The following is a 10,165-nucleotide window of genomic DNA, read 5'->3' as shown; positions in this document are numbered from 1 at the left end:
CATATGTTTACACATGTCACAAGAGTTGTGGAAAATATCTTTCAGGTCTGCATGATACTGCTAGTATTCAATGCATAGTTATGTTTATGTGCCTTTAACTGATGAAGCCAAGAATTTCAACTCAGGCTAAATTTGCCTTGCCAAATGTGTGTGTGTCTCTTCATGATATTCATTGGTGAAGAGTTTTGAGTCATAGATTGCCAGATGTAGCAAAATACTTCAACTCAGGCTGAATTTGCTTTGCCAAACTTGTGTGTGTGTCTTCATAATATTGATATTATTTGTGAAGAGTTTTGTATCATGGATTGCCAGATGAAGCAAAATATTTCAACTCAGGCTGGATTTGCTTTGCCAAACGTGTGTGTGTCTCTTCATGGTATTCATTATATTTGTGAAGACTTTTGTGCCATGAATTGCCAGATGAACCAAATATTTCAACTCAGGCTAAATTTGCCTTGCCAAATGTGTGTGTGTCTCTTCATGATATTCATTGGTGAAGAGTTTTGAGTCATAGATTGCCAGATGTAGCAAAATATTTCAACTCAGGCTGAATTTGCTTTGCCAAACGTGTGTGTGTCTCTTCGTGATATTCATTATATTTGTGAAGACTTTTGTGCCATGAATTGCCAGATGAACCAAATATTTCAACTCAGGCTGAATTTTCTTTGCCAATTGTGTGTGTGTCTCTTTATGATATTGATATTATTTGTGAAGAGTTTTGTGTCATGTATTTCCATGAAGCAAAATATTTCAACTCAAGCTATATTTCCTGGACAACTTAATTATGTTTTAGGTTAACATATGTCAGGAGAGTGGTAAAATGCGGTTTCGGACCTGCATCTTTATTGTATTCAGTGCAAAGTTAGTGACTACCATATGATACCAAATACTTCAACTCAAGCTATATTTGCTGGACAAATTATCTATGTTTTACATTATGTGTGCTAAAATGATCTATGCAGTAGTCAGGGTATTGTGCTATGAAAACACAAACTAATATGTTGATTAATCAACATGTTTTTGTGTCATATTATGCAGTAGTCTTTATGATTGCAGTAAGATAAGTTAGTGCTGTGAAATAAGTCAAATGCTAACATTTCATGTTTAATGTTGTCTTGCCATGTGATATGCTGCAGCTGAAAAAAGAAACAAAACACCATGAGATTTGTACACCATATTTTACTGAGCCATGCAGTATTAACCGTACAATTAACAAAAGGCTACGGAATAAGAGGCAGATTTATTGGTCTAACTTTACCTGCATAGGTCTCCCGAAACAGCTCTTTCATGTTTTGTTTTATTTTTATATTCTGCAATTCTTAAGTTGCAACGACTAACAGAGATTTATACACTATAATGCCATCCTGTATAAATTCACAAAACAAGTTTGTTATTTTTTCTTTTATTTCACTTTTTTTTACAATCCTTCAGTTGCAGGAGTAACTGTCAGACGTTATGTATTTATTTTATATGACACCTGTATATTTTTGTAACTTTTATCTTCAACCTGAAACAGAAACGGAACTTGAAGAGTAAGAAGCAAAAAAAAAGTCTACTCAAATACAAAAAAAAAAAAATGAGAACAATCAATGCATACATTGTTTAGAACTTAATTCTTGGGTTTTTTGTCTGGTATTTGAATATGATTGTTTGAGTATATCTGTTGTGTATGCAAGTTTGTATGTTTTTGTGCATGTTTGTTTATGCGTGTTGTATGACTGTAACATTCTTGTGTGTCTGTGTATGAATGTTTGTATGTTTGTGAGTTTGTATGTCTCTAGAATGTTTGTGTGTCCGTTTATGTGTGCATGTTTGTATCTTAGTGTGTGTGCATGTTTGTATCTTAGTGTGTATGCTTGTTTGTCTGTGTTTATGCATGTTTATTGGATATCCAGATTTGTATGTCTGTTTATGCTCGTTTCTATGTCTGCATGTTATCTGAACACATAATATATCATATTTCAAATGAATTAGTTTGAAGAACCAATAGAGTACCGTGACTCAGATCATCTTATAATTCATATCAAGAAACGTATATCATAACAGACACGAATTTGTTTGTAAGTGTATTTGTACATATTTTCTTAATATATATGTGAATGTACATATTATAGGGAACACGACGTTTCCGAGTCGTTCGACACACAAGAATTACCGCAAGCAGACGACACTTTCACACTCTCGACGCAGAGGGCCGACGCGCTCTGGCGTCGTGAGCACCACGGCGCCGTGGCGATCGCCGCTGTGCTCGACCTCGCTCTAGTACCCAGGGGGGTCATTGCCCGTTCCCAGGCGGTCTCCCATCCAAGTACTAACCGGGCCCGACGCTGCTTGACTTCGGTGATCGGACGAGAACCGGTATGTTCAGCGTGGTATGGTCGTAGGCAACAGTACTACTGACTTTAGCCTATTTAAGCTTGACGTGTGACGTCACGAGTGAGTGCTTCTGCCTTCCCAAGCTTTTGACATCAGAGGGCACTCTTTGCCCGGCCAATGGCACTGGACCAATGGAAGAGGGAGAGCTGCGTTCAGGATGTTGGCAGGCTGTCACTATGGCTGAGGATGCTGCTGCATCAGTATGGCTACGCCGGCAACGCAACCCTGCTGATGCTGATGGCACTGCTTGCTTGACTACGCGATGTGCACTCCCCAGGGCCATTCATGGATACCGCTCAAGGTAAGGGTGGCGGCGCGACGGCCCCACATCAGCCTTCCTTGGCTCCAGAAGAAAACCATGACGACTGCATGTTTACATCCTAGCTGAGATGAATTCACGGACTCAGGAGGGCCGAGAAAGAAGCAGGAGTGCAACCCAGCTTGCCCTGCCCGGTCTTTCTTGGAAAGCTGTTTGTTTTGACACTGATCGGTCCGGGGTGAAGGCAGGTATCATTACACTGTTGCTGGTTACCAAGTATAAGCGCAAATGTGCGTGACGTCATAATAATCAAGCTTCAGGCCAGGGCGCAGAGCATTTAAACACTCCCGACAATCTGGACAAGTAGATCTGTGGATGATATATGTAGGCAAGACGCCTGATGTCATGACTGCGTCGTGTCTATCAGAAGAAATTCGGGGCAAATGGACATCTCTTGACCTTGCTGTCATACTCGCGGTTCCAACATCCTGACGGATCTTGCCATCTTGTTTGTTGAATTTGATTTTCCAGAAGAAAAGAAAAGAAAAGGAGCATGGAAATTGCCACATGCAAAAACATTGTACAGAACAAAATGTCAACAAAATGGAAAACCGGTGCTTCAAACAGCAAAAAGCCTACAACACCCGGTATTCCCAGGCGGTCTCCCATCCAAGTACTAACCGGGCCCGACGCTGCTTGACTTCGGTGATCGGACGAGAACCGGTATGTTCAGCGTGGTATGGTCGTAGGCAACAGTACTACTGACTTTAGCCTATTTAAGCTTGACGTGTGACGTCACGAGTGAGTGCTTCTGCCTTCCCAAGCTTTTGACATCAGAGGGCACTCTTTGCCCGGCCAATGGCACTGGACCAATGGAAGAGGGAGAGCTGCGTTCAGGATGTTGGCAGGCTGTCACTATGGCTGAGGATGCTGCTGCATCAGTATGGCTACGCCGGCAACGCAACCCTGCTGATGCTGATGGCACTGCTTGCTTGACTACGCGATGTGCACTCCCCAGGGCCATTCATGGATACCGCTCAAGGTAAGGGTGGCGGCGCGACGGCCCCACATCAGCCTTCCTTGGCTCCAGAAGAAAACCATGACGACTGCATGTTTACATCCTAGCTGAGATGAATTCACGGACTCAGGAGGGCCGAGAAAGAAGCAGGAGTGCAACCCAGCTTGCCCTGCCCGGTCTTTCTTGGAAAGCTGTTTGTTTTGACACTGATCGGTCCGGGGTGAAGGCAGGTATCATTACACTGTTGCTGGTTACCAAGTATAAGCGCAAATGTGCGTGACGTCATAATAATCAAGCTTCAGGCCAGGGCGCAGAGCATTTAAACACTCCCGACAATCTGGACAAGTAGATCTGTGGATGATATATGTAGGCAAGACGCCTGATGTCATGACTGCGTCGTGTCTATCAGAAGAAATTCGGGGCAAATGGACATCTCTTGACCTTGCTGTCATACTCGCGGTTCCAACATCCTGACGGATCTTGCCATCTTGTTTGTTGAATTTGATTTTCCAGAAGAAAAGAAAAGAAAAGGAGCATGGAAATTGCCACATGCAAAAACATTGTACAGAACAAAATGTCAACAAAATGGAAAACCGGTGCTTCAAACAGCAAAAAGCCTACAACACCCGGTATTCCCAGGCGGTCTCCCATCCAAGTACTAACCGGGCCCGACGCTGCTTGACTTCGGTGATCGGACGAGAACCGGTATGTTCAGCGTGGTATGGTCGTAGGCAACAGTACTACTGACTTTAGCCTATTTAAGCTTGACGTGTGACGTCACGAGTGAGTGCTTCTGCCTTCCCAAGCTTTTGACATCAGAGGGCACTCTTTGCCCGGCCAATGGCACTGGACCAATGGAAGAGGGAGAGCTGCGTTCAGGATGTTGGCAGGCTGTCACTATGGCTGAGGATGCTGCTGCATCAGTATGGCTACGCCGGCAACGCAACCCTGCTGATGCTGATGGCACTGCTTGCTTGACTACGCGATGTGCACTCCCCAGGGCCATTCATGGATACCGCTCAAGGTAAGGGTGGCGGCGCGACGGCCCCACATCAGCCTTCCTTGGCTCCAGAAGAAAACCATGACGACTGCATGTTTACATCCTAGCTGAGATGAATTCACGGACTCAGGAGGGCCGAGAAAGAAGCAGGAGTGCAACCCAGCTTGCCCTGCCCGGTCTTTCTTGGAAAGCTGTTTGTTTTGACACTGATCGGTCCGGGGTGAAGGCAGGTATCATTACACTGTTGCTGGTTACCAAGTATAAGCGCAAATGTGCGTGACGTCATAATAATCAAGCTTCAGGCCAGGGCGCAGAGCATTTAAACACTCCCGACAATCTGGACAAGTAGATCTGTGGATGATATATGTAGGCAAGACGCCTGATGTCATGACTGCGTCGTGTCTATCAGAAGAAATTCGGGGCAAATGGACATCTCTTGACCTTGCTGTCATACTCGCGGTTCCAACATCCTGACGGATCTTGCCATCTTGTTTGTTGAATTTGATTTTCCAGAAGAAAAGAAAAGAAAAGGAGCATGGAAATTGCCACATGCAAAAACATTGTACAGAACAAAATGTCAACAAAATGGAAAACCGGTGCTTCAAACAGCAAAAAGCCTACAACACCCGGTATTCCCAGGCGGTCTCCCATCCAAGTACTAACCGGGCCCGACGCTGCTTGACTTCGGTGATCGGACGAGAACCGGTATGTTCAGCGTGGTATGGTCGTAGGCAACAGTACTACTGACTTTAGCCTATTTAAGCTTGACGTGTGACGTCACGAGTGAGTGCTTCTGCCTTCCCAAGCTTTTGACATCAGAGGGCACTCTTTGCCCGGCCAATGGCACTGGACCAATGGAAGAGGGAGAGCTGCGTTCAGGATGTTGGCAGGCTGTCACTATGGCTGAGGATGCTGCTGCATCAGTATGGCTACGCCGGCAACGCAACCCTGCTGATGCTGATGGCACTGCTTGCTTGACTACGCGATGTGCACTCCCCAGGGCCATTCATGGATACCGCTCAAGGTAAGGGTGGCGGCGCGACGGCCCCACATCAGCCTTCCTTGGCTCCAGAAGAAAACCATGACGACTGCATGTTTACATCCTAGCTGAGATGAATTCACGGACTCAGGAGGGCCGAGAAAGAAGCAGGAGTGCAACCCAGCTTGCCCTGCCCGGTCTTTCTTGGAAAGCTGTTTGTTTTGACACTGATCGGTCCGGGGTGAAGGCAGGTATCATTACACTGTTGCTGGTTACCAAGTATAAGCGCAAATGTGCGTGACGTCATAATAATCAAGCTTCAGGCCAGGGCGCAGAGCATTTAAACACTCCCGACAATCTGGACAAGTAGATCTGTGGATGATATATGTAGGCAAGACGCCTGATGTCATGACTGCGTCGTGTCTATCAGAAGAAATTCGGGGCAAATGGACATCTCTTGACCTTGCTGTCATACTCGCGGTTCCAACATCCTGACGGATCTTGCCATCTTGTTTGTTGAATTTGATTTTCCAGAAGAAAAGAAAAGAAAAGGAGCATGGAAATTGCCACATGCAAAAACATTGTACAGAACAAAATGTCAACAAAATGGAAAACCGGTGCTTCAAACAGCAAAAAGCCTACAACACCCGGTATTCCCAGGCGGTCTCCCATCCAAGTACTAACCGGGCCCGACGCTGCTTGACTTCGGTGATCGGACGAGAACCGGTATGTTCAGCGTGGTATGGTCGTAGGCAACAGTACTACTGACTTTAGCCTATTTAAGCTTGACGTGTGACGTCACGAGTGAGTGCTTCTGCCTTCCCAAGCTTTTGACATCAGAGGGCACTCTTTGCCCGGCCAATGGCACTGGACCAATGGAAGAGGGAGAGCTGCGTTCAGGATGTTGGCAGGCTGTCACTATGGCTGAGGATGCTGCTGCATCAGTATGGCTACGCCGGCAACGCAACCCTGCTGATGCTGATGGCACTGCTTGCTTGACTACGCGATGTGCACTCCCCAGGGCCATTCATGGATACCGCTCAAGGTAAGGGTGGCGGCGCGACGGCCCCACATCAGCCTTCCTTGGCTCCAGAAGAAAACCATGACGACTGCATGTTTACATCCTAGCTGAGATGAATTCACGGACTCAGGAGGGCCGAGAAAGAAGCAGGAGTGCAACCCAGCTTGCCCTGCCCGGTCTTTCTTGGAAAGCTGTTTGTTTTGACACTGATCGGTCCGGGGTGAAGGCAGGTATCATTACACTGTTGCTGGTTACCAAGTATAAGCGCAAATGTGCGTGACGTCATAATAATCAAGCTTCAGGCCAGGGCGCAGAGCATTTAAACACTCCCGACAATCTGGACAAGTAGATCTGTGGATGATATATGTAGGCAAGACGCCTGATGTCATGACTGCGTCGTGTCTATCAGAAGAAATTCGGGGCAAATGGACATCTCTTGACCTTGCTGTCATACTCGCGGTTCCAACATCCTGACGGATCTTGCCATCTTGTTTGTTGAATTTGATTTTCCAGAAGAAAAGAAAAGAAAAGGAGCATGGAAATTGCCACATGCAAAAACATTGTACAGAACAAAATGTCAACAAAATGGAAAACCGGTGCTTCAAACAGCAAAAAGCCTACAACACCCGGTATTCCCAGGCGGTCTCCCATCCAAGTTTTGCGCCCAGGGAATTTGATGAAATATTACGGGTTGTCGACTTTATATAGAATACAATCTAATTTTTCATATTTCATGAGTGCCTGCGGTCGCTGTAAAGCTGTATGCAGCCTGCCACTCCTACGTGTTTATACCATTGAACTCTATAATGGAGCGAGCGCTTTGCTTTAGTTGGCCCTGCCATTTTAGAACTGCACCTTTAAGCCCCGCCCACTCTGTTATACAGTGTAGTATAGGGCTCATACAGGTAAATAATTCCCCATAGAGATGTGTGTTGAAATTGAATATTAAAAAATATATAATATGTAAAATAGCTGGGAGAAATGAGGTATTTCATCTTCACTAACTTGAATCAGAAAGATTTACCCTTTCATCCATCAATTTTCCAGTTCGGGTTCTTCAGCTCAAACTCTCTCCAAGGGTCCGCAAAGCCAGACTACGAGTTCTTTTCACTCAAAGATTCACCTATTTTTGTAAATGCACCCAATGAAATATAGTCCCTTCAAATTCCATGAGAAAAGCGTTCATCTTCCAACCAAAACGTAGTTTGTAGAGGAATTCAAACTCAATATCTTCAGCTATTCAGTTTTTTGCCAAACTGCAATATTGATTTTTAATTAATATTTTTCCTCATTTATTTTGGTATCTTTGGTACGAATTTGTGAAGGGGTCTAGGACATCGATAGTCTATCTGCAGGCTAGGCGAATGCCCTAGATCTAGCCGCTACTGTTGTGCAGAGGGTACGCAGAAGAAGTGTGCGTTGCTCAGTGACAGAAGAAAGTCACTTCAAAATGGTGTAAATTATGGGGCGCCAAGTGCCGCATGGGCTATATCATTACGAAATTGGCTTTTTAGTCCACAAAATGAACATGTCTTAACAAAACGACTGGTTTTATGACAAAATTAAAATTTCTTCAACGCAATACTGATTTCAAACTACCATTTTGTAGACAAAATTACTCATTAGTAACAAAATAGCCATGTGACACTTGGCACCTTATTGGTGACTTCAAAACTTGTACCCACACAGTGCAGAACGAGCGTAGTGGCTTTTCGGTGTGTATGGTGCGCACAGTTTCGGTGTGTATGGTACCACTCAGTTCAGTGGTAATACCTATGTAGGTAATACGTATGCACGTCAGGGCGGCGTGCGTGACTTGTAATTGGTTGCCTGGCGGTGGCCGGCTGGGCGGGTAACGTAGGCTATGCCATGCCATGCCATGAGGCACACACTGATGTTCCAGCAGTAGGCCCTACACGTACTAAATTACTTAGTACAATACTAGTACGCCAGTTCGGAATTCCACATTGAGCATGAACAGAAGAAGGTAATGAGTAATTTGTACCAGCAGAGCATGTTGGTTTTTATATTCACTGAAATAAGTAGTAGCTATTGATTTATAAGTGGGCATTTCCATAGTAAAACTACAACAGGCGCTTTTCAGGGATGTCTCTTTTTTAGCCTTACGTCAGTAGTATACTAGCTACTACAAGTCACTGACCTACACTATAGTGTAGGTCAGTGGTACAAGTATATTGTGTGTTGTTTTGACGCCCTGTAGAGGCGAGTGTATTGTAACAATGTTTCAGCCTGGAGGTATCTCCAATAAACAAGAGTGTTACTTTTCGCATCCTAAATCCGATGTGTTATGTTTGTCTATTTTACAGTAATGGCGTGGTGGCAGCGCTCGGATCGTTTTCCACCCATCAACCAACACTAGCAGGCCACACAATGTATGGCCGACACATCAACAATTAGATACAGTAGCTGTCGTGATTTTTTGCGATTTGAACTGGCTGTTCCTCACCTCCATCAGCGTTAGCCGTGACACAGGTAACGCTTTGATAGCCTCACGTATACATACGATACGATGGCGCGGTCAGTGGATACGCCGCCCGCACAATGGCGCTTACGTCAGGACGAGAATCCCAAGTCCTTCCGAAATCCTAGCGTGGAAGAGAAATCTCATGGGCACACTGCGTTCATACTCGGAATTCTCTCCATTCCGAGGGGAGGGAGTTTCTTGGAAAAGAAAGTCGAAGGCAAATCGTTTGCGCGGTTTCGTCGATGATTCCTCTGACTTGTCTAGCAGCAAGGCAGCCGCGCAGAAAGTTCTAACGTGAGTTACTGCTAGAATTGATGATAGGTCAAATTTCAGCTTTCTGCCCAATCATTTCATGAGGATCAATTGTCAATAATTCAACTTCCCTGGCAGACCTTGGCACCTGGTTTGTATCCACTATGGGTTTGAAAGACAGGTAGTTGATCGTGCCATTCATAACTGTGATTTTGCTGATGGTGAATCTGATGCTAGTGATGATGAACTGAATAATGTTGAGGATCCTGATCACGAACTGAGAATCATAGATGAGTCTGAACACGAACTGATTGGGTCCAGAGCAAATGAAGAAAGTAGTCACAATGGGTTGAATGTGAGAAGTGTAGATAACTGGGATAGTTATGCCAGATCTAGTCACAATTTGGATAAGTCACAAAGTGAACTGACTAGCAGTACCAGTTGGGATATGCCCGTTGTATGTGTAGCCCTACCCATTAGTTGCATTGGATCTAGATCTGTCGTAGACGGTGATCACGATCATACTGTTAGTGTTACTCGCCCTTGCGGTCTAGGCCAACATGGCGTGTATGCTGACAAGCGGTTGGGAGTAGATTTAAAGTCGAGTTCCCTGACATTCCCAATAATATTCCTGGTGATCGTAAGCATGTGGATAGCGTATTCCCGAATATTCTCGTGGTCTGGAACTCGATCTTGAGTGCGACTGCCCTTGTGAAATGTTGGCAAGTTTTGGCTTGTCAGAAACTAGTAATGTTCAGTCTACAGCTGATGTTTA

At 45.0% G+C, this 10,165-nt stretch overlaps 4 non-coding genes and 1 pseudogene across 4 annotated transcripts; all 5 read right to left on the bottom strand.

Moving 5' to 3' along the window:
• Positions 1-2,270: 2,270 nt before the first annotated feature.
• LOC139731778 (5S ribosomal RNA) lies at positions 2,271-2,386 on the bottom strand (annotated as a pseudogene).
• Positions 2,387-3,267: 881 nt separating this feature from the next.
• LOC139731771 (5S ribosomal RNA) lies at positions 3,268-3,386 on the bottom strand. Its single transcript, XR_011710990.1, has one exon. It is a non-coding gene; the product is annotated as a 5S ribosomal RNA (ribosomal RNA).
• Positions 3,387-4,267: 881 nt separating this feature from the next.
• Positions 4,268-4,386, bottom strand: LOC139731763 (5S ribosomal RNA). Its single transcript, XR_011710989.1, has one exon. It is a non-coding gene; the product is annotated as a 5S ribosomal RNA (ribosomal RNA).
• Positions 4,387-5,267: 881 nt separating this feature from the next.
• LOC139731755 (5S ribosomal RNA) lies at positions 5,268-5,386 on the bottom strand. Its single transcript, XR_011710988.1, has one exon. It is a non-coding gene; the product is annotated as a 5S ribosomal RNA (ribosomal RNA).
• An 881-nt stretch (positions 5,387-6,267) lies between these two features.
• Positions 6,268-6,386, bottom strand: LOC139731748 (5S ribosomal RNA). Its single transcript, XR_011710986.1, has one exon. It is a non-coding gene; the product is annotated as a 5S ribosomal RNA (ribosomal RNA).
• Positions 6,387-10,165: the final 3,779 nt, after the last annotated feature.

This window comes from Diadema antillarum, unplaced genomic scaffold, assembly GCF_040938485.1.
Source record: "Diadema antillarum isolate AM-2024a unplaced genomic scaffold, OU_Dant_1.0 scf00000022, whole genome shotgun sequence".
Classification (NCBI taxonomy): Eukaryota; Metazoa; Echinodermata; class Echinoidea; order Diadematoida; family Diadematidae; genus Diadema; species Diadema antillarum.
The sequence above is the reverse complement of the archived record's forward strand: the minus strand, read 5'-3'. Positions and strand labels throughout refer to the sequence as shown.